Genomic DNA, 23,989 nt, shown 5'->3' on the forward strand with positions numbered 1-23,989 from the left:
AGGTGCCAGGCCAAGATTCAAAAGCTTGATTTTGTGATTTCTAAGTGCATACTCTTCCCAATATAGCTGAGAGAGAAGGTTTATGGTCCATACTAGCAGCTTTTTATGTTTACCTTTTAGTAATCTTAATTACGAAATAGAATTATAAAAGTGCCCTATTAATTCTCTGCTGATCCACTTTGCCCCAACCTCAGTTACCTTCTATTCCACCTGAGAAATTTGGCATCATTTGTTTTTCCTGATCCTCTTCCCCTCTTGCCACAACTGCCTCATAACGTCTTTATCATATCATCAGAGAAGACTTCCCTCATCACCCAACATAAAGATGCCACCTAGTCACTCTCTGTTAAACTCTTATATCACTAAATTCAATAATGCTTTAAAATATTAACAATAACTAATTTTATTGTTTATTCCTCTGCTTTATTTTTTTCTTGCTTCTCCATTTCCAACATTATGTAAGCTTCATAAAGGCAAAGACGTTGTTCTTGCCAGCATGAGGAGTAGTGCCTAGTGTAATAATATGAGCTTAAAAACAAAAAGCTGAGTGATAAAAAAATCAAGACGGGAAAGTAAGGAAGGGTTAAAAAAAAAAAAAAAAAGGAGAGGGAAATGGATTTGTTAAGTAATTACCTAGATGTTTCCATTCCAATCTGGGAAAATTGCATTGTGCTTTTAAACATTGTTTTTAAATGATTGTAGATGTATGCGTGTGCACATGTCACACAAAAAACTAAGTAAGTCATGCAGATTTAAGAAGCATTTATCAGAGCCTTACATTGAGGTGTAATAGATTCTTTCTCATCCAGGGTTTGATTTGAGAAATACAGTAATGTGTTCATGAAGGAAAAAAAAACATATAGAGTATGGTTGTAGTAATTGAAATGGTTTTACTTTCATTGAAATATTTTCATTACTCTTTATTGAATCCTCTGATTTAGAAATTTAATTTGTAAAGTGGAAAACTTGAGGTGATTTCTGTATTATTTCTATAATACATCAACAACTTATAAAATTACTATTTGTTCATTCCAGTACTTAAAATAACCTGGACTCTTTAATTTAAAATGTATAATAATTGGATGGTATTTTATATCAATGACTAGATATTCTTCTCATTTTGAAGATGATTAAGCAGAAGTCGGAGAAAGGAAAATAGGGATCCCTGGGTGGTGCAGCGGTTTGGTGCCTGCCTTTGGCCCAGGGTGCAATCCTGGAGAGCCGGGATCAAATCCCACATCGGGCTCCCGGTACATGGAGCCCGCTTCTCCCTCTGCCTATGTCTCTGCCTCTCTCTCTCTCTCTCTCTCTGTGACTATCATAAATAAATAAATAAAATTTTAAAAAAAAAGAGAAAGGAAAATAAATCACTCAGCAGCCATTTCAGTATAAATGACATAGAAGTCTAATTTTCCTGATTATTATGCAATGCCCCTAGACCACAAACTAACAGTAGTTTTCATTGCAAATAACATGATAGTGTAAATATGTTACATAACAGCAAGTCAAAAAAAATTAGAAAACTCTCAGTTTTTTTATTCACAACAGCATTAGAGATATTGAGGTAGCTGGTATGTATGAATACATAAGATGCTTGGCATTTACATAATTTATCTAATATGTATTGTAAATATTAACTATATTACCTTTATATACCAAATTTGGATTTTTATTTATTTTCTTATGGCTCCACTTCAAAATATTAAATGGTGGCTTTGTGTTCATTACCATCTTGATTTGTATATTTTGAGTGTTCAAATTATTTTAAAAAATGGGTGTTTACTATACATTTTAGTATTATACAAAAATAGGAATGAAATTTTTTATTTTTTTTTTATTTTTTTATTTTTTGGAATGAAATTTTTTAAAGTGCAAATACTGATACTAATGAAAATATGTTGGATAGTCATACTTAGGGATTGAAAAAAAAAGAGTGGAAATTGAGAGGTATGGCTGTAAGCAGCAGCTGTTTAGCTCACTTGAACTTTCTATTTTCAGTCTTCAGAAAAAAAACAAAATTAAAGATATTGAAGAGGTTGGCACGTAAGGGTGATATATTATTTGTGATTTCACCTTTTTTAGCTTTCTGAGATTGGACTACTTCATTTGACATGTTGCATGGAAAGTAATGAGCTAACATGTATTTCATTTTCAGTGAAAATGCTGCCTTTTCACCCTTAGATAGCTCCAACCTGAAGGGTACAAAAGTTGTATCCTATCTTTTACACACACACACACAAATAAAGTCTTAGTAAATCCTTTGCTGCAATTAGGCCCTGAATTCCAGAAGGGGTAGAGCTTGACCTAAAACCTACCCTTTCTCTTTGCCTCCCCTCACACCTGGCCCCATTGTTTCCCAATCCATCCTACCAACTACCTGAAAGGCAGTATTCTTTGCCATCAAATATACAACTTCTGAATCTAGCTAGACTGCTTGGATTTAGATCCTAACACTGGCATTTATTAGCTGCTTGACCTTGAGTAATTTATTCACTGTGCTTCAGTTTCCCTTCCAACATAATGGAATAATTAGAGTGCTTATTTTTGGGGTTCAAGTCCATAAATACATCTAAATATTTTAGAATGGTGTTCAACACATAATTTGTCATTTTTATTATGTATGTTTTTCAAAATGAAGGCATCCACACATTTAGAAGTCTTTTTCTTAATATAAACTCATCTTTGCTGTTTAGCAACTAATGAATTTAATGATGCTTTTCAAATTTCACACAACTGGTTGAACAGCTTTGATTACCTTTTAAGAGATAAACTAAAGTATGTATCCTCAGAGCAATTGAAACAACATAAATGTACTAAAGTTATAAAGGAAAAAAATCTGGCTGTTCAGTGATTTTTCTGAACTCCCATCTAAATAATAAATATGGATAATCAGAAACGTACCTTAAATATTCTCTAGTTAGAAGCCAGATCATGTAGGCATTTAAAATTAAAACAAGCATCTTGAATTATATTCACATGCAAAGCAGAAAAAATATGCACCATATTGAGTTCAGATGCAACAAGCTGAACATGTGCTACGGAGCTAAATGAGTAATGCAATTTTTACACTGGATCCACGCAAACTTTACAGTTGCAGAAAATAAGGATATAGCAAAAAGAAATCTGGAAATGTCATAGCCAAATCAATAATTAGGAGGAAAGTTCATCATCTCCTACTCAAATATCAATACAAAATATATTGAAATACTGATTAGAATGCAGAAATGCAATATATGATATTTAAGAACATTAGGACTGATATTTTTAACAAGGCATTCACTCAGATTTAGGCAACATAAATAAGAAACAACTCTAATTTGTCCTATGCACTTCTGTTTCCTTTCTTTTTGCCTACAAGCCTATGAACTTCACTTGGACTTTAGCCCTGGGAAAATCACCAAGTTGCACACTGTGGTACAGAAAAGCTGAGTGCATTAGATGTTAATGACCAGACAGCCAAAGTGAGTTTTTCAACTAATTTCCTGAATTATTAATAGATTATTTTCCTAGGAGTTAACTACTAAATTGTATAAGGCCATGATTTCTCTATGACTTATCTGTTTTACTCAAGCAATACTTCAAAAATAATTTATCCATAGTTTAATATACTAGAACATGGGTCAAATGGGATCAAGATTATGGAAATAATAAATCAAAAAAACTTTGTTTTTTTTTTATTTCCCACCAATTAATTTCCCATCTTTCTCATTATTCTTCAATGTATAAAACTTTTGCTGAGGATCAGCTCCATGTTAAACCCAATCATATTAGAAGGACTGATGCCATGTCTCTACATTAAGCTTAGTCACTTAGAAAGAGCAAACTAGAAGGTAGATCATTTATTTATGCTGGAGTCATGTGAGAGCTAATAAATAGTAATGACTCAAATAGGAGAGAAAATACAACTGCCCAAATTATCACTAAATAGTAAGAAAGAGATCAATCTTAGAGATAATGAAGAAGCTGGATTGGACTCTGAAGGATGAACCAAGTTAGCAAGTCAAGTCAAAAGTGAAATGTGGATATCCTACACAGGAGGCAGATTCTAGAAACACTTAGTTAGATAGAATAGTAGGCATTATAGGAAGAACACTAAAGTGAATATGACATGTCCAGATTAGTAGATATTTAATTTTCAGAAAAAGATATTTTTACACTATTAGTGAAGGCTAAGGATCAAAATGTCCTGCTTTATTATTTACCAAGTTGTTGATTATTAGTAACAGAATACCTGATCTACAATGCCTTTTTTTAAAAAAGATCTTATTTATTTATTCATGAGAGACACAGACAGAAGAGAGGCAGAGACACAGGCAGAGGGAGAAGCAGGCTCCATGAAGGGAGCCTGACGTGGGGCTCCATCCCAGGTCTCCAGGATCAGGCCCTGGGCTGAAGGCGGCACTAAACCACAAGGCACCCGGGCTGCCCCTACAATGCCTTTAAAAAACTAAAAAAAAATCTATTATCTCACATATGGAGACAATCAGAGGAAGAGTCTCTTTGGCCAAGACTTGATAGCGATCAAATGATGCCACAAAGGACTCAGTTTCTCTACATTTAATTGTCCTGCTTCCATGTCTCTCCCTGTGATTTAAGATGATTACAGAAACTCTGAGGCCTAGTTCATTCACTTCCACCAAAAATGACAGCATCTTTGAACCTAGAATTCCCTACAAAACTTGGAGCTACCAAGGTAAATACCCAGAGACATTGGTCTTTCAATCTGCAACTAAAGAATAAAGATCAATTAAATAGATTAGTCTTATGGTTTGTTCATTGCACTAATACCTTTCAAAACAAAACAGAAGAGACTTCAGTGACACTGCATGCTTTGTTCCTGGCGGATTGTACCACCCATTCTCATACACCTGCATGGACATATGATCCAAGGTGGGTCAAACAGTATGGACAATAGGAAAGAGGAATCTTTCATGTGTGGATATTGGGAGCAAGAAATTCTCTTCTAGGAGTGATATGTGTTCTTCATATGAATGACTTGAAAATAACCAGCATTTTGCAGCAACACAAGACGAAGTAAATACCATTCCTAGAGTACCCAGTCGTAGGAATCAATAAATTCTCTTTCTACTAAAAACGGCTTCAACTGAATTTCTATCACTTGTACCTGAAAATATTCCTGACTAATAAATGTATTTATATCACATATGGCAATCTCCTCAGTGGTGCCCAATACCAGAATGATTTCCTAATAAAACTAAGTGATATAATAACTTTACATTTTGCTTTTCAGCAAATTCTCCCGCTGTTTGGATGTTGATTTTCAAATTCTTGGCATGCACCAATATTGTTTGGGTCCCAAATTTTACATTCTGCAGTAATTACATACTCACCACAAAGCATCATACCACCTGATCCCATAGAAAAATGTAAAACATTTCATAATAATAATAAACTTTAAAAGATAAACAATTAAAAATATTTTTACTGACCAGTTTTATCCAACTTCAGTAAAGTAAGCATTCTTCCCTTCTGTAATTTTATCCATTTTCTTCTGAATGCCAACTGAAACAACAACCAAATATAAGAAATGAAAGCTGTATCTTCAATGGGACTCAGAGATAGTCACACCCCAAATCACAATCTCCAAATAGAAATTTTAAAAAATTATTGCGACCAAAATGGCAAAAGGTGTCAAGAGCAAGTGCAAACTTCTATAGATACTTTAAATTGTGCAGAGCTCCCTCAAAGTAGATGACACAGCTCTGAAAGGGTCAATGAAACCTTACATAGAAGGTGTGAGCAGAATACAGGTGCTCTAAAACAAGGCTGATGAGTGAGGAAAGGCTGAATAAGAAACCATATAGAAATGTCATATTTGCAGAAAGTGGACAAGAAGAGAGTCATCTTGGTGGTAGCTAATCCAAGCCAGACAAAAATAAATAGCTGCTAAATACATCATAGACATGTGGAACATAGGACTTTCCTGTGAAAAGTCTGAAGACTTTCTGCTCAACAGACATGAGAAGGGTAAATAATGACAGGAGACTTTCCTTTAGGAAATGACAAAAGAGATGGTGAAAGTGTGTCCTAAACTTTCAGCACTTTAGCTTTCATCTCTCATCCTTAATTAATTTCAGCAAATATTTGAACCAGGTATACATGCCCTATTTAAAATTAGTAAAAATCAGAAAGAACTGACATACACATAGATAAAAAATTAAATGAGTAGGAAAAGAACAATGTAAGAGGAAAATGCTTATAAAGAAAATACCAATAGAAGAATGTTACCGTGAATCAACAGCTTCTAATTAACTCGAATCTTCTTGAGTTCAAATGAATTAAAGAAAACATGAAGAAAAAAATTAGTAATACTAAAAATGTGAAATGATATCACAGAGCTCAGAAAAAAATGATAGAAAACAATTATAGAAATCAAATCAACATTAGAAGCAGTGTGTACACATTTACATACACATTTATACTCTATATTTTGGGACACAAGAACAAAAAAAGACTAAATAAAACAAAGATCAAATAATAGATATTGAAGAGAAAGGAAATACAATATATGCATAATTGTCATTACTAAATATGAGAAGAGAACATATATTCAGTAATACCAATTATGACAACATAACACAGTAATACATGAATGTAGAACACATATTTACAAATCCAAAGATTTTCAATAAGCATACTTTCCTGAAAAGAAGAAAATGCTTTATTTATAGATTAAGAGGGCATGTTTGTATTCTAGGAAAAGTTGATAAAGAGCAATAAAACTAAGAAAAATACTAGAAGAAGCTGAATAGATAGCCAAGTTATTAACATTGATAAAAGAATTCATTAGGATTGCTTGTAAAATAAACTTACAAAATCTTTTCTGAATGACGGACACCTAGTTAAAATTTGCAGACCAATCACATTGGAAAAAAATCTGACATTACAATATCTAAAACCAATAAGGTTTAATTTAGAATATATAAATAATACATAAGAATGTCTTTATATCAACAACAAAAGGTATGACTCCTCAAGAAAACAAAATGAAGTATAAGTATATGAAGTATAAGAAGAAATGTTGGCATATATTATAACTAGAGAAATAACTAGAGAAATGCAAATTAAAACAACGAGAGAAGGATGTAGGAACCTTCATGTACTGTTTGGGAATATTGATGCTGGACAGCATCTTTGAGTATGAAATTATATTTGGTATATATATATATATACTTTTTGGGCCAGCAATATAGCTCCAGAAGTTTTTACAATAACTCATAAGAAGACAGTACAAAGCGATATACTATGCCATTCAATGGGGTAGCAAGAATTCATAGCAATGTAGGTGTGACTATCACTGAGGGAACAGACAAGTTACTTGTGATAGGTGCATATTATGGAAAACTATACAACATACATATACAAACTTAGATACTGCAATATAAGGCTGAGTAAAAAGATTTAAAAACTAGTATGAGATCTACAGGGAAAATGATGTATACGAAAATGTGAAGAAAGAAGAAATGCTTTGGAAGAAAATGCCTTCCAATGTTTAAATGTTTACCAATCACATATTTTAACATATTTGGCAAGTGGGTGGAAGGTAAGAAATAGGAGGAGGATAAGTAAAGAAGATGAAACAAAGAAGGTGACTTTGAGGTAGAGAGTAAGATTATCTCCACTTCTTCTGGAACTATATTACTACAAAATATATAAGTTAAAAATAATGATTAGTAAAAAAGAAAACAAACGCTTTTGAAAATACTGAATTTCAAAGACAAATGAGGAATTCTACAAAGATAATGTTCTATTTCTTAAGCAGGGATAATTTCATTCAGTAGTATGTTATAAATAATTATGTGTTAAATGTTGAATAAAAAATTAATATATCTTTAAAAAATTAATATATCTTTGTGTATGAGTGTAGAAAAAAGCTGTTGACTAGTACAGAGCTATTAAATGACTTATCTTAAACTGCATTGCGTTATCACTACAAACCCACTAAAAATTACTAAAATGAAGACATCAGATAGTATCAAGTACTGAGAAGGACACGGAGAAGCCAGAACTCTCATTTATTGCTGATAGGAATGGACACTTTAGATAACTCTTCAGCAGAATCTACTAAATCTGAACACATGCCCACCCTACAATTAAACAATTCCATTCCTAGGTATATACTTAAAATATTTATTTACATTGCCCCAGAAGACATGTGATATATAAAAATGCCCATAGCAACACTATTTGTAATAGCCAAAAAAAGCCCAAATACCTAGTAATGGTTGAATGGATAAACTGTGGTTTAGTCACACAATATGACTAAAATATGAGACAGCAATGAAAAAGAACAAAGTATAACTAGCCATAACAATGAGGATGAATCTCACAAATATAAAGTTGAGTGAAAGAAGCCACAAAAAAATAATGTATGATACCATTTATATAGTATACAAAAACTATCTGGTATTAGAAGTCAGGATAGTGAAGAGGGACTTCAAGTACGCTGGTAGTTTTTTTGTTTAATAGTTTAATGGGCCTGTGTGATTATGATTCATGCTTATTTGTATGCAATACTTAAATTAAAAGTTTTTCCCAAAGACCTTGCTAAATAAGCTTATCATCACTAACCTAAGGTTTAAAAAAAGTATTATTAAAATATGAGAATGAATCAAAACTTAACCATCGTTTTCACAGAAGTACAATCATGGATAGCTTCAGGCATAGAAATTTTGTCTACTTTCAAATTGCTCAAAAATTTTATTCAAATGTGATTGTTGAAAATATACATGCCTCTTTTCACTTGACATTATGCTATCTGTAAACAACTGCTTTTATTGGTAAAAACTGTATAAACTTTATGTTACCTTCCATCTTTCTTTGTGTCTATGTGAAATTTTATTTACCAAACAAAATTTTATTTTGTTTTCCGTTTTTAAAAAAATAAGCAATACTTTTTAGCTCTTAGAAGTCAGGAAAATAGGGGAGCCTTGGTAGCTCAGTAGGTTAAGCATCTGCCTTCAGCTCAGGTCATGATTCCAGGCTCTCGGATTGAGACCTGCATTGGGGAGCAGGGAGCCTGCTTCTTCCTTTCCCTCTGCCTGCAGGTTCTTCTGCTAGAGCCCTTTCTCTCTCTCTCTCTCTCTCTCTCTGTCTCTCTCTTTCTCAAATAAATGAAATCTTAAAAAAAAAAAAAGTCAGGAAAATGATCACTACTTGGAGAAGGAACAGCTGGCATGCAGCATGAAGGAACCTCCAGAATGCTGGTATTATGCTGTTTTTTATCCATATACTATTCACATTGGAGTATCCACATTTATAAAATTAATTCACTGAGGGGCACACTTGACAGGATGAGCACCGGGTGTTATGCTATATGTTGATAAATTGAACTCCAATAAAAATTTCTTTAAATAGAAATAAAAAATAAAATTAATTCACTTTAGACATGATACGCATATTTTCTGTATCTTTGTTACAATCCGATAAATATTTAGATTTCTTAAACGAACAGAAAAACAAGCCCGGGAGATGAAATTGGTAGAGGTTGTAAAGGTAAAGGCTACTGAATTTTCCATATCTCTGAACTATATAACATTAAAAAGCACAGCAGATTTTAACTGAAAAAGATAAAATTAGATTTAAATTGGTTTTAAAAATTAAAAGCATCCTAGAGACATCCAGCAGACAAATTATGCAAAAAAGAAAAATATGAATGACATTAGACACTTGCACATAATCCTATGTTAAAAATGAGTGAAGAATTTATGAAGTACGTATGAAAAAAGCGTGACTCAAGACTTTTTATATTCAGTTAAGTTGACATTTTAGTATAAAAGAAATAAATTCATGAATATGCAAGAAATCATGAAATAGAGTCCAAGAGCCTGTCTTAAAAATTTGATTATGAAATGCAAGTGGAAAAAAAAAGATGAATCAAAATTAAGATCTCAATAACTGAGAAGCCACAGTTGGAAAGTACTGGTGGTAAAAAAAAGAAATCCACTTAGATATAAAACTGAGATTTGAAGAAAATGGAAAAATTAGTTATGAAATTCAGTGTAAATGTTAGAACCATAGAATAAATGTTAAACATAACAAAATCAGAAAGTAATGGAAGGAGGATGCTGGAAGCACATTTCAGTTTTTTATATTAAATACATGCATGGAAACTGCTTTGAAAAATTAAATAAGAGTTGAAGTGATTTGTGTGATCTCTGGATGGAAGCTTTCAGAAATTATATACAATTAGCTAGATAACTTTCCCCTTTTCTTGGTGACTAGCAGCATTCCAGATGGCCTAGATCTTGAGGTAAGAACAAGATATACTGTCATCCATGGATTACCCATTAAAAGCAAAAACAGCATGAGTGAGAAATAGTATAAACAAATATGTTATATAAACATATTTATAAAATATAAAATTTGTTTGAATGTTTTTGTATTTTTGTAAACTCCATATATAAATACGATATTTTGTATGCCTGCATTTTGCATATCTGTATTTTCATATATAAAAACAATTAGGAATACCATCGTAAGCCATTAAAATTCCAGGTTTATTTTTTTACCACCACTTTATCTACCTCTTGGGACACTTGGAGCTATCTGAAACTTTTCATAGCACAGTATTGACCTCTGGAACTTGGCAGAATTAAATGAAAATATTCTCTCTTACAAAAAAAAAAACAAATAGACCATCAGTATTCTTACTTATAAAGAAAATATCAGTTGACAATCAAAGATCATCAAACACACACAGAATCTTGCCTTCAGAAGTAATAAAACAGAGCAAAAACAAAAACCAAAGAATTGATAATTATATGAACTTTAGATATTGAAAATATCAGTCACATAATATAAAATAAGTCTGTAAGTCTAAATAATCCAGAATGCAGCACATATAAAAGAGAAATAGAGCATATATGGAGAAGCCATCATAAATCTCTCACCTGAGTCCCAGAAAGAGAATATATAAAACAGAGAGTACATTTGAAAAGATCAAGGCTGAGAACTTTTCAGAACAAATGAAAAACAGATAGAAGTAGGGAATGCAGAAAGGATATAAATAAGTAAATAAAAATCCACACAGACATATATTAATAAAACATAAGAACACCAAAGACAAAAGGAAAATCTTAAAGCAGACAGAGATAAAGGACAAATCTCCAATAAAACAAAGACTAGACTGTAGGAAACCTTTTAAGCAAAGATGGAAACTAAGATAAAGGAATATTCTCTTTACATTGCTAAGATAAAATAAAAGTCAGCCTCTGAGTACTCAAGAATACTATAATTAAAGAAAAATTATGAGAAAAATTTATTTTCAGATAAAAAGCTAAGAATTTACTAAAAATAGACGAATCACCTCATCCAGAAACATCCTCACAAACATTCAGAAATAATGTTTAGCCAAATATGTGGACATCCTGTAACCCAGTCAAGTTGACACATAAAGTTAGCCATACATGCCACTATAAAGTAACAACAAAGGGATGGATTAAGGTGTAGTTAAATTGATAAATCTATAGATAAATTTAAACAAACATTGCCTGCATAATATTAATAATAATAATTTTTATTTAGCAGAAAAAAAAAGGACAGAATGAAAATGTTGGGTAATAATAGCATGTATATTGGGAAAGGCATTAACAGATTTAAGGATAAAAATGTTCCATATTTTGAGAGGATAACTAAAATATGGATTAACCTTATGTTTGTAAATTTATATGATAACATTTAAAGATAATCGTTTAAGGAATAAAAATAGAAGTAGGAAAAATGAGTAAGAAACTGAAATTGGAAAAAAAACAACAAGGTCAAGAAAAGAGAAAATAGAAGTGTAGAAATAGGAAATAATCATAAGATGATAGGGAAGATAATGAACACAATTGATAATCACAATCAATCACAGTTAAAAGACAGAATTGTCAAACTGAACTGAAACAAAACTCTATTACATTGCAAAACAAGAGCAGCATTAAAGAGCATCAGTGCATAATGGCAAAATGTTCACTTAACAGTCAATTGTAAATTGTAAACTGTGTCTATATAACAACAGAGGAGGGAGGGAGAAAGGAAAGGAAGAGGCAGGGAGAGAGAAGAAAGTAAAATAACAGATCTGCAAGGAGAGGTCAACAAATGTATTTCATTCTGTGTTATGTCTTAATAGTTTTTAGTAGTTCATGAAATAAACATATTTTAAAAATAGCAAGCAATTTGAAGGATTTGATCAGCACCATTACCAAATTAGAATCAATAATATACATAGAATATTATACTGTAACAGTTGAAGAATACACATTTTTCATGCACATATAAAATATTTATGGAAAATACTGATGTGCCATGTCATAAAAATAGTTTTGAAAACTTACAAATAATTGCTATCGTAGGGACTTCAGTGTCTGATGACAGTGCCTGAAGGAAGACTACAATAATCAAAGACAACTAGAATAAAACTACATTTGGAAATACAAAACAAACACACACAACTCATGGATCATAGAATAAATCACTATTGAAATTAGGCAATACATAGAAATATAGAAATATAGAATAACGGAAATACTAGCTATCATAACTCAGAGTGTTGAGCTGAAGCAAAACAAAAGCAAATGGACAGCCTAAAATTCTTACATTAAAAAAAAAAAAATAGTGCAGGGGCACTTTGGTGGCCTTTGGCTCAGGTTTTGATCCCAGGGTCCTAGGAGGGACCCCAGAGATTCTGCTTTTCCCTTTGTCTATGTCTCAGTATCTCGCATAAATAAATAAATAAATAAATAAATAAATAAATAAATAAATAAATAAATATTTAAAAAGTGTAAAAGTTAATGAGTTAAAAAAAGTGTAAAAGTTAATGAGCTAAAAATTCATTAGATATCTATCTTACAGAATTAAAAGTAGAACAATAACAAATCCAACAAAAGTAAGAGGGAAATAGTTAAAATAAAAGGAAAAATTGAAGTGGGAAAAAACAGGAATGAATAAGGTTAAAAGTTAATTTCTTTGAAATGACTAACAAAATTAATAAACCTCTGATAAGATTAATCAGCACTAAAAGAGAATAGAATTAAACAATATTAAGAATAAAGAAGTGCATCTAATTATGCTATGACTTCTGAATTTGAGACAGACATAATTTAGTCTATGACACCATTTCTTTGAGTTATAGTCCAAATTTTTCTCAACATGATAACCTTGATGGTGCCTTGGGCTTTGACTGCATTCAAGGTCAACCTGTGTTATTCATTTGTGCTAGAATGGCTCATGATGTGACATAAAATTTTTCTCAGAAGAGTCATTTTGAAAGTCATCATTGTTACAGAATCTGAACATCCCTTGAGAGTTAATATTGTTCTAAGATGTGTCCAACCCATTGAAGATTTATGATTAGCATGCCTTGGTTTTCTCTTCAGATTCACTGTTATGTCAGCATAGGAACAATAATGGCCACTTTCTCATCTAAGCTTTTGTAGCTTGAAGTGGCTTCCATTGCCTGGTCAGGGCTGTAAAAGTTATAAATAACTAGAAATAGTGTGTCTGCTTGCACAAATTTTCTCCTGTGAGAACACCTAGTATGTTTTTTCTGGTCTAAAACATGGTTTCAGTTGTACAAGCTAGGCAGGCATCCCTTAGTACATGACCATTCCTATTTACTATTCCTCTGACATTTTTTATAAGCCAGAGCCAGGGGTCACCAATGATTACATCCAAATAAAATGCCTGTGCATTTGAGCAGTTGTAACATTCCTATCAACCATATAGAGAACTCTCAACTTCAACAAGTCATAACTTCTACCCTTACAAGAAGAAAAAGTAGGACAATTTGAAAATCAATGACTTCTTGAACCCAACAAAGAGTGGATTTGCAAGCAAACCACCACCCCTCACATCTGGTAAGGGATAAATCTAGACAGGCATGGCCCAGACCTGTTTATCCAGACCAAAAGTCACTGGAGCTATAACTGGTTGGGTTTAAATAATAATTTTGACAGGTTGCTGGACTACCAGAGACTTGTCCCAGAGTCCTGGGAAAAGACATTCCTCTCACTCCAGGCCATCAACCCTTCCTGTCTCATCTTGAAAAGGAAGATTTGAAAAAACAAAACAAAACAAAAAACAAATAAACCCCCTCTTCAGGTCACAGGCCCAAAATCTAGGTCCACCATAAAAATGAAATTTAATTGAAGATTATAGAATGTTCCCTCCCTGCTCCATATCTTACCACCACACTAACAGGGTTCCTCCTGATTACAGATGAAAAAGCTGCAAGACACAGTCTTTTTCTGAGGAAGAGTATGTAGGGAACCTCAAAGTTCAAAAAGGAGGCAAAAGTAAGGACGCTACAGATATTTGAATTCTCAGGCACCTATACCTTCAACAAACATGAAACAAAGCCCAGCTCCTACTCAGCTCACATACATCCTCACTGTAGACACCTACTTATTTCAGTTCCTAATATCTGATATAACTTGTGTGGCATTCAACAAAAAACTACCAGATATATGAAAAGACAACAAAAAAACAGTCTGAAGAGACAGAACAAACATCAGCTATGACATAGTTGTTGGAATTATCAGACAGAATATTTAAAATAACTATGAGTAACATGTTAAGGGTTTGTCAACTGTACCTCAAAACACTTTTTTAAATGTTAAGAGCTTCAGTGGGAAAAAATAGGCAACATGCAAAAACAGATGGAAGCAAGAAGATAAATATTCTGAGAAAGAATCTAAAGGAAATGTTAGAAATCAGAAACACAGTAACTGAAATGAAAAAATGCCTTTAGTGGTCTCATCAGTAGGCTGAATATGGCCAAAGAAAGAACCAATGAGTAGTAGATAAGTCAACAAAGTTTCCAAACTAAAATTCAAAGAGAAAATAATAATAATAAAACAGAACCTCTAAGAACTCTAGGAAAATTTCAAAAGGAGTAAAATATGTGTAATTAGAATATCAGAAGGAGAAGAAACATAAAAGAAAACCAGAAGAAATACTTGAAATAATAATGGCCAAGAATTTCCAAAAATTGATAGACTCCAAACCACAGATCCAGGGAACTTAAATGACACCAAGCAGAATAAATTGCAAAAAGTACTCCTAAGGACATCATATCCAAACTTCAGAAAACCAAAGACCCAATAAATACAAAATATTAATATTAAATTTAATATTAAAATATTAAAGAATATATAGAGGAAATCACCTTATCTATTAGAGGAACAAGGATAAGAATTATGGCCAACTTTTCATCAGAAACTACGAAAGCAAGAAGAAAGTGGAATGAAATAAAGTATTTTTTTAAGATTTTATTTATTTATTCATGAGAGACACAGAGAGAGAGAGGCAGAGATAGAGGCAGAGGGAGAAGCAGGCTCCACATAGAGCTCGATGTGAGACTCGATCCAGGAACTCCAGGATTACGCCCTGGGCCGAAGGCAGGCGCTAAACGCCAAGCCGCCCAGGGATTCCCTGAAATAAAGTATTGAAAGAACAATCTACTGATCTAGAATTCTATGTCTAGCAAAATTGATTTTCAAAAGTGAAATAGAGATATACATTTTTCCCAGGAAAAAAAACCTGAGTGACTTCATCATTAGTAGACCTGCCTTATAAGAAATTCTAACAGATTTTCCTTAGGCAAAAGAAATATAATATAAATCAGAAGCTAGAATCTACATAAAAGAACTTCAGAGTAAGAAATGATAGTAAAATAAAATCTATTTTTCTTATTTTAAATCAACTATATTGGCTAGCAAAAAAAAAAAAAAAAAAACAGCAAGTACAGTTCAGACACAAAATCCAAAATAATAACCATGTCAAATCTGGTATCTGGCAAATTCAAGAATATTTGGAGTCTTCCCCTGGGAGGCAAGTAGGGGATCAGCTCCTATAACTGATTCTTATCCCTACTTAATCCCTCTTTAATTTTTTGAGGGTCAGTCCAGGTTTTGGCATCATCTTCCTATCTGCTTGGCTGCTGTAGATCCACTTGTCTCTCAATTTATCAGTTTTTTGGCCTTCAGCTATAAAGCATATATCTTTCTACAGTTTTCCTCCAGATCCCAAAGGACCTGGATTTGTCTTCTCTGGCTGCCCCATCTTAAAGTTGAGGTTTTCTTTTTGTATAAATCCAACTCTTTTTCAAATGACCTTTTTGCTTTGGGGATTTTAGAGGTATACAAACTCTTATGCTTTTTTCCATTCTTTCTGGGTCCTGCATCAGGCATTTCTGAAGTCTTGCTAAGATGCTGAGTTAGTGAACCCCATGACTGTCCTGCATTCTAAATTCTGATAGAATTCTCAGAGATTTCTCTGAAAGACCATGGTTGGTGACACCTGCCCAGTCTTGATTACTGGCTACCGGGTAACTGTTCTTCCTGGTAACCTGTCATTGTCTCCAGGTGGGAAAACTTCAATTTAGTCCAATTAAACTCTTGCTTCCAAAAGCACATGGCACCAGGACATAGGACATAGGACAAGTGGAGCATGCCCCATGTTAAGAGGCAACTATCAAGCAAGGGAGTGGCAAACAAATACCACTAGTGCCTTATAGTATGTATATAGCATGGGATTTATTAGGAAGTTGGGAGTAGATCTGCAAGCAGAGAAGTAATAAATCACAAGAAGTCTCCTGAATTTTACTCTACAACAATCCTTTTAATTGCAGAGTCAATTCCATCTGGTCTTTCCTTTAAGAACATCGCTTTTATTCCATTATGTTCTACAATATACTGGGTCATCCCTCCCAGCACATATTTTATCTCCTCATTTTTATAAAAAGAAGAAACAAAAACAAAACCTTAATTTCATGCCTTCTTACCTGAAGTGTTATCTATTTATGTCCTATTTATAGCAAAGGACATGGACAATATTCAACATCATCATTTCATTTTTTAACCCCACTCCAGGAAGATTTTACTCTTTCCAAACCACCAAAAATTGTTTTGGTCAAGAACATCAATGATTGTAATGTTACCAAATCCAATGCTTTTTTTTTTCAATGCTTATTTTTTTTTTTAAGGATAAATCCAATATTTTGGTTGAGGCCAAAAAACTATAGAGCATTTTTGTACTATTTTCCAATTACCTACTATAACTGTTTTACCAGGAATTTGATCTTTGTTTACCTTAAAATCTTCTCATGATTTCTGGTGCTAGCATTCTGGTCTGATCTACACTACAATTAGTGCTCAGTTTATGGTTTTCTCTACTTCTTTTCTTGATCCGCCATAGCCTGTTCTCAACGCAACAGCCAGAGAAATCCTTAAAAATATAAAAGTAAGATAATGCCATTCTTTTCCACTGCTTAAGATGCTACAAAAAATCTCCATTTACTCAGAGTAAAAGTAAATATTATTATTGAGATCTTTGAGGTCCCAGAAGTATTGTACCTTCTCTGAATGTATGTCTTACTACTGTTTTCCTCCACATTCTTGCTTCAGGGTGCACCCTGTTTTTTCTACCCAGACATATATATGACTTTTTCTCCCTCCTTTAAGTCTTGCTCAAATGTGTGTGTGTGTGTGTTTTTTTTCAGCAAGGCTTACTCTGACAAACCTATTTTAAACTTCAGCTTATACCCTGACTGATAATATCAAAAACTGGTGAGGATGTAGAGCAACAAGTACTTTCATAACTATACAGCTATTTTTTAAACAGTTTAGCAGATTCTCACAAACTTAAGCAAACACTTATGATAGGAAGCAGCAATTCCACCCCTAGGTATTTACCCAAGAAAAAGTTCTTATGTCCATATAAAGACCCGTATACAAATGATTATAGTAGTTTTATTAATAATCTCTGGAAACAGGAAATAACCTAAATGTTCATCAACTGGGAAGTGAAAAACATGTTGTAATACATCCATACACTTGAATGCTACTCAGTAATAAAAATAAATGAACTACTGGTCTATGCAATATTGTTACTAAAATTCCAGCTCTGATGCTCACCTCTGAAAAGTCAATACTAGAGACAGTATTGATTGGAAAGGAAAGGTTGCTTTACTTGAGAGGCTAGCAACCTGGGGAAACAGCTGTAGATGTCCAAAGATCACCTCTGAGATTCCAGGTTAAGGAGCAGAGCTTTAAAAGGGGAAATTTACAGTAGGAGATTACGTATATATGAATGAAAAGAGCAAGGAAACTTAGAACTATTCATGAGGGAAGATGGAGCATGTGCATTGAACAAATATAGATGTAACATACATCTTATATTTATTTTGGGATGGAGACATAACACCAGAAGGAGACAAAATCCAGCCCCTGACATCAGGAGGTTATCACAGGACAAGGAGAAGTTACTATAGGCCTGCTCTGAGAGCAGATACAAACTGGCTGGAGTCTTGGACTCATTATCTTGGATAAAATGTGAGACCTTACTGGTGTACAGTTGGAACCATATCAGGTGACCCTGAATCCAGGCTTCTGTAGAGATAGCCATTGGGTTTGTTAGCAGGCACTGAAAAAATACAATAGCTGATTGGGGGAAAACAGCTTTCTGAAAAACAAGAGCTTTAAACTTTCTGCTAGTTTTAACCTCATTAGCCTTATAGGGCATGGTTTTAATACCATGGATGAATCACAAAGTCATTTTTCTAAGTGAAAAAAATGGAAACAAATGATCACATATATTATAATTCTTTTTTAAAAAAAAGATTTTATTTATTTATTCATGAGAGACACACAGAAAGAGAGAGGCAGAAACACAGGCAGAGGGAGAAGCAGGCTCCATGCAGGGAGCCCGTTGTGGGACTCAATCCCAGGACTCCAGGATCATGCCCTGGGCCAAAGGCAGGAGCTAACCGCTGAGCCACTCAGGGATGCCCCATATATTATAATTCTATTTATAGGAAATTCAGGCAAAGGGAAAGCTATAGGACAGTAATGAAGTTAATATTTGAGAAAGAATGGAAATGAAAGGATACTGAACACAAAAGGACACTAAGAAACACTTTTGGTGGTAGAAATATTCTCTTGATTGTAGTGGTAGTTATATGACAGTATTTCCCAAAATTCATAGAACTGTCTACTAAAATGGAATGAATTTTACTGCCTACAAATCATACTGAAACAAGCATTTTTCTTAAAAGACAAAGTTGTCTTTTGGCAAAGATTTGTGTAATTAACTACCTTCTGACAATATTGATCAAATAAAAAGAGAGCACACATATGCAATGTTGAGAGTGAAAAAAGGGACATAACGACAGTTACAGCTACAACTGATATGATGACAGTAGTATATAAACATTTCTGAGAGCAAATTTACAAAAATAAACAAAATTGATAAAACTGAATCAAGAATCAAGAGGAAGCCACAATGGTCCAATACCTATTAAGATATTTGAATCTGCAGTTAAAACTCAACCAGTATAAAAAAAACAAAGTCCAGGTGATTTTAGAGCAAATTATACCCCACTTTCAAGGAACAGATAATTCCAATTTTATGCAAAGTTTCTCTGAGAATATAAAAAAGGGACAATTCCAATATTCACTTTAGAAAGCCAGTATAACGTACTATCTTTTTTTTTTTTTTTTTTTGTATAACGTACTATCTAAATTAGGTCTGGGTACTACAAGAAATAGATATTATAGGCTTATGTCAATTGTGAAAATAAATGCAAATAAAACAAAACAAAAAAAGCAAACCAATTCAGCTATACAAATTAAAGTTACCATAACAGGAGTAATTTGAATTTATTCCAGTAATGTAAGATTGTGTTGATATTCTAGAATTTTTAAAATTTGTATAGCTGTACCAGGTAAAAGGCAGAAAACTGTGTAATAAACTCGATAAATGAAGAAAAAAGTGATAAAATGTAACACCCATTAATGGGTAGAAGACAGAAGTATATGAAAGCTTCCTCAAAGTAGGAATGTAGCAAACATTCTTAATGAAAACATACTGATACCATTCTCTTCACCATCAGAACAAAAGAAAAAAAGAATTTTCTCTACTCAGCTTTTATCAATGTTGTTCTAAAACTCTGTGCCAATGCAGCAGACAGATTTAGAAAATGTAATTTTAAAAATTACATAAATTAGCAATGCATGACTTTAAGAAAAGAAAAGACCTATATACATAAAATGATTACATTTTATTGGAAGAATTTAAGGAAACCAAAAGGGGGGTTATACCATATTTGCGGAAATAAAAAAAATGTAAATTGATCTATATGTTAAGTGTAGTTTCACTAAATTTCCTAACAACTGACTCAAGCAGATTCAAATTATTAGAAAAGCAAAGATTCTAGAATATTCTAGAATAAAGTGGGGAAATTGTTTTATCTAATATCAAGATCTATCAGAAAGTTATGATGACTAAATAAGTATGGTATGCCAGTGGAAAACAAAAATTTATCACTGGGCTAAAATTCAGAGTCCAGCTTGTGACTGTTTATGTATGCAAATATGATATAATGAAGGTGACATTGTCCATCAATGTGAAAAGGAATATCTTGTACATAAATGATGTTAAGAAAATTATCTATATTTGAAAAAATCATTTGGATTTTGTTTCACACTATCTACAGAAACTCAGTTCTAGATAGATATAAATATGAAAAGAATATTTTGAAACTTTTACAAGAAAATATAGAATCACTGTGCCTCCATTGTAAGGAATTACTTCTTGTACAAACAAAAAAAGCCCTAAACTATAATCATTAGGTAATTTAAACTACATTAAAATTAAAATTTCTATTGAGCAAAGCACTCCAAAAATATGAAATATCAAAAAATTCAGAGGTAGAAGAAATGTGTAATATGTTAACATCTTATAAAGAATTCCCACAAATCCAAAAAAAAAAAAAAAAGAACTCCCACAGGGACACTTGGGTGGTTCAGTGGTAGAGTATCTGCCTTCAGCTCAGGGCGTGATCCCAGGTCCAGGGATCGGGTTGGGGATTGGGTCCAGGGATCAGATCCCACAATAGGCTCCCTGCTAGGAGCGTCTTCTCCCTCTTGCCTGTGTCTCTGCCTCTCTCTCTGTGTCTCTCATGAATGAATAAATAAAATCTTAAAAAAAAAAAAAGAATCCCTACAAATCAAAAATAGAAGAAACATACAACTTATTTTTTTAGATGGGCAAACTAATGAATAGGTATTACAGAGAAGAAGCACCAAAACTGGCCAGTGAATATACCAATATAGTGGAAACTTATGTATGTAAGTATATATGAGCTATGTAGGAAAATGAGGCAGCATAAGGGGATAGGTGAAAGGGGATGGATTTGGGATATATTTGGGGAATAGGATAAACATGTCTTATGATGTATTAGCTGTGGTATAAAAAAGAAAATGAGAAATTGAAATGACCCTTTGATTTTGGACATGAGCAACTGATTAACATTCATTAAGATGGGAAGACAAGAGCAGAGTAGGGTGTTTGGGGGGATGGAATGATGATTTTTTTTTTAAGATTTTATATTTATTCATGAGAGACAAGAGACACAGAGAGAGAGAGAGAGACAGAAACAGAGAGAGGCAGAGACACAGGCAGAGGGAGAAGCAGGCTCCATGCAGGGAGCCCGATGTGGGACTCCATCCTGGGACTCCAGGATCATGCCCTGGGCCGAAAACAGGCACTAAACCGCTGAACCACCCACGGATTGCCTGGAATGACGAATTAAGAATTTTGTTTTATATATGTTAGGTTTGAGATGTCTATTATTGTTAACCAGTTATTGATGCCTCAATTTGGAGAGTCTCTTCACATAACTATAGTAATAACCCAAAAAGAAAAAGCCCACCTGATGTTGCCATATATCATAAAAAAGATATTTGGCAAAATTTACAGTAATTTGTCTTATTTAAGAAAGTGACTTAAATAGGAAGAGATGAAAATTTGATCTTTAATGATGAAACATTGAAAGAATTTCTGTTGACATCAGGACATGACACTTTAGCCACAATTATATTAATGTTGTGACAAAATTATTTAAGATAAATAAATAATGTGTATAAAATGTGAATACTGTGGCAAGTTTATTATACATGTGTTAAACTCTAGACAGATTTGTTTCTTTGAAAAAGCCCATTGAGGCATTAAGAAATAGAACTTGAAAGAAAAGTAATTTTGCAGAGCTAGGATTCCTTATATGATAACAAAGTGAATGTTTCTCTGTTATATTCCTCTCTTCTCCCAGCCTCCATAACAGTCTAGAAGACAGGTAATTCAGGGCATTAGCCAAGATAGTAAGAAAGAGGGAGACAGCTAATAAAAATTAATGAGTCAGAAATTCACAATTGATTAAGTGAATTACCTAGACTTTTTTCTAGGGCAGTGAAACTTTTGTATGGTACTAGAGTGGTGTGGATACATGACATTATGCATTTGTCGAACTCATAAAACTTTACAGTACAAAAAGTAAAAATTAGTTTATTCAAAAATTTAAAAAATCAATTAGGAGGCTGAAGGATCTCAGGATGGAATGCAAAATGTTACAAAAGAATTAACTGCATTAAATGTATTATAAATTAACTGTATTATCTGTATAAATTAGCGCATGATACAATGTCACTGAAAGGAGAGAGAAAAAGGGTACTGACCTTTAATAAAAAGTTATTTAAACTTTAGAAATTATTGGAACTGTAAGACTAAAGGCGAAGGAACTGTACATAAGTAGTGCTGCAGTTGATGAAGTTATTTCTCAGGTGGGTGTGGATTGATAAATCTGAAAATACTATACATATATACTGGAATTAAACAAAAATAAATCAATGTTCAAATGGTTGGAACCAAGCTTCTTAGTGTTAGAAAGGGAGGTTATGGATAAGCAAGGAAGGAGACTAAAATGAACTATCTAGTACTGGGTTAGAGTCAGAGCCACTGGTCTGAACATGTAGATACAGATAGATAGGAAATATGTGGATATACATAGAATGGTGTTTATGCATATATTTCTTAGCTCTGCTGGCTGAGAGAGCCCAGAAGCAATAACCCCAGGAACAACAAGCATGTCAGCATCCAGATCTTGGTTTCTAATACTGTCCTCTAAAAAAAGGACAAAATGGCCAACGTTGGGCCAATTTGAAAAGGAAAATAAATAATATAGTATTCATGAACATAAAACATAAGTAGAGCCATTTAAAATGGAACCAGAGTAGCCATTTCAGAGGAAATACCTTGCATGTCTCATTTTCTGAACCTTTGAATTGGGCTAAATTGCCAGCATTCCAAGAAGGCAACAGGAAAGCAAATAGTCCTGTTTGAGAAGACTGATAAAAGTGAACTTTTAACTGGTGATCACTTTGCCTGACCAATCAAGGAAGTACAAATATAACCTTGCTTCTCAGCACCAATGAACTCTTCTTAAAAACAATTTATCTAATCCTCCTCCTTTTTCCCATAAAAAAACCTGAGTCCACCTCCCGTAATCATGACACTATTGAATTTCTACCTAAATCTGTGTACCCCAAATTGCAACTCTTTGATCCCAAATAAAAGTAAATTAAAGTAAAATAAATTCTTTCTTTTTGAACTGGTTTCACGTTTTTAGGTTGGCATACAGGATTATCACTCAAAGTATAGACATCCAGAAATTCATACTGACCTCATAAATGATTGAATAAATAAATAAATGGGAGTAAAGAAACATATTTCCATACAGAAGAATTCTAAATAATTTATATAAATACTCCCCATAAGGAAGTGGAGCTTAATTCTTAATTCCCAACAAACAGCACTTCATCTAGGTAATTCAGGTTAACATTATCAATGATGTCATGTTGATAATATGTAACTTTGATATGATGTAATGAAAATGACACATCCTTTCTGTGATCTTCCTCCACAAAAACGTAACCTCAATAAAATAATGAAAAAAAACTTCAAACTCCAACTTAAGGACTTTCTTCAAAATCGCTGATCAAAATTGTCAAAGAAACAAGGAAAATCTAAGAAACTGTCATAGCCTAGATGAATCTAAGAAGACATAATGACTAAATGTAATATGATACTCTGGATCTGTGTTGACCAAAATAGAGGGTGAATAGTGGTGGGAGTTTCCTGTGGCCTTCCCCAG

The sequence above is a fragment of the Canis aureus genome, chromosome 38, assembly GCF_053574225.1.
Source record: "Canis aureus isolate CA01 chromosome 38, VMU_Caureus_v.1.0, whole genome shotgun sequence".
NCBI lineage: Eukaryota > Metazoa > Chordata > Mammalia > Carnivora > Canidae > Canis > Canis aureus.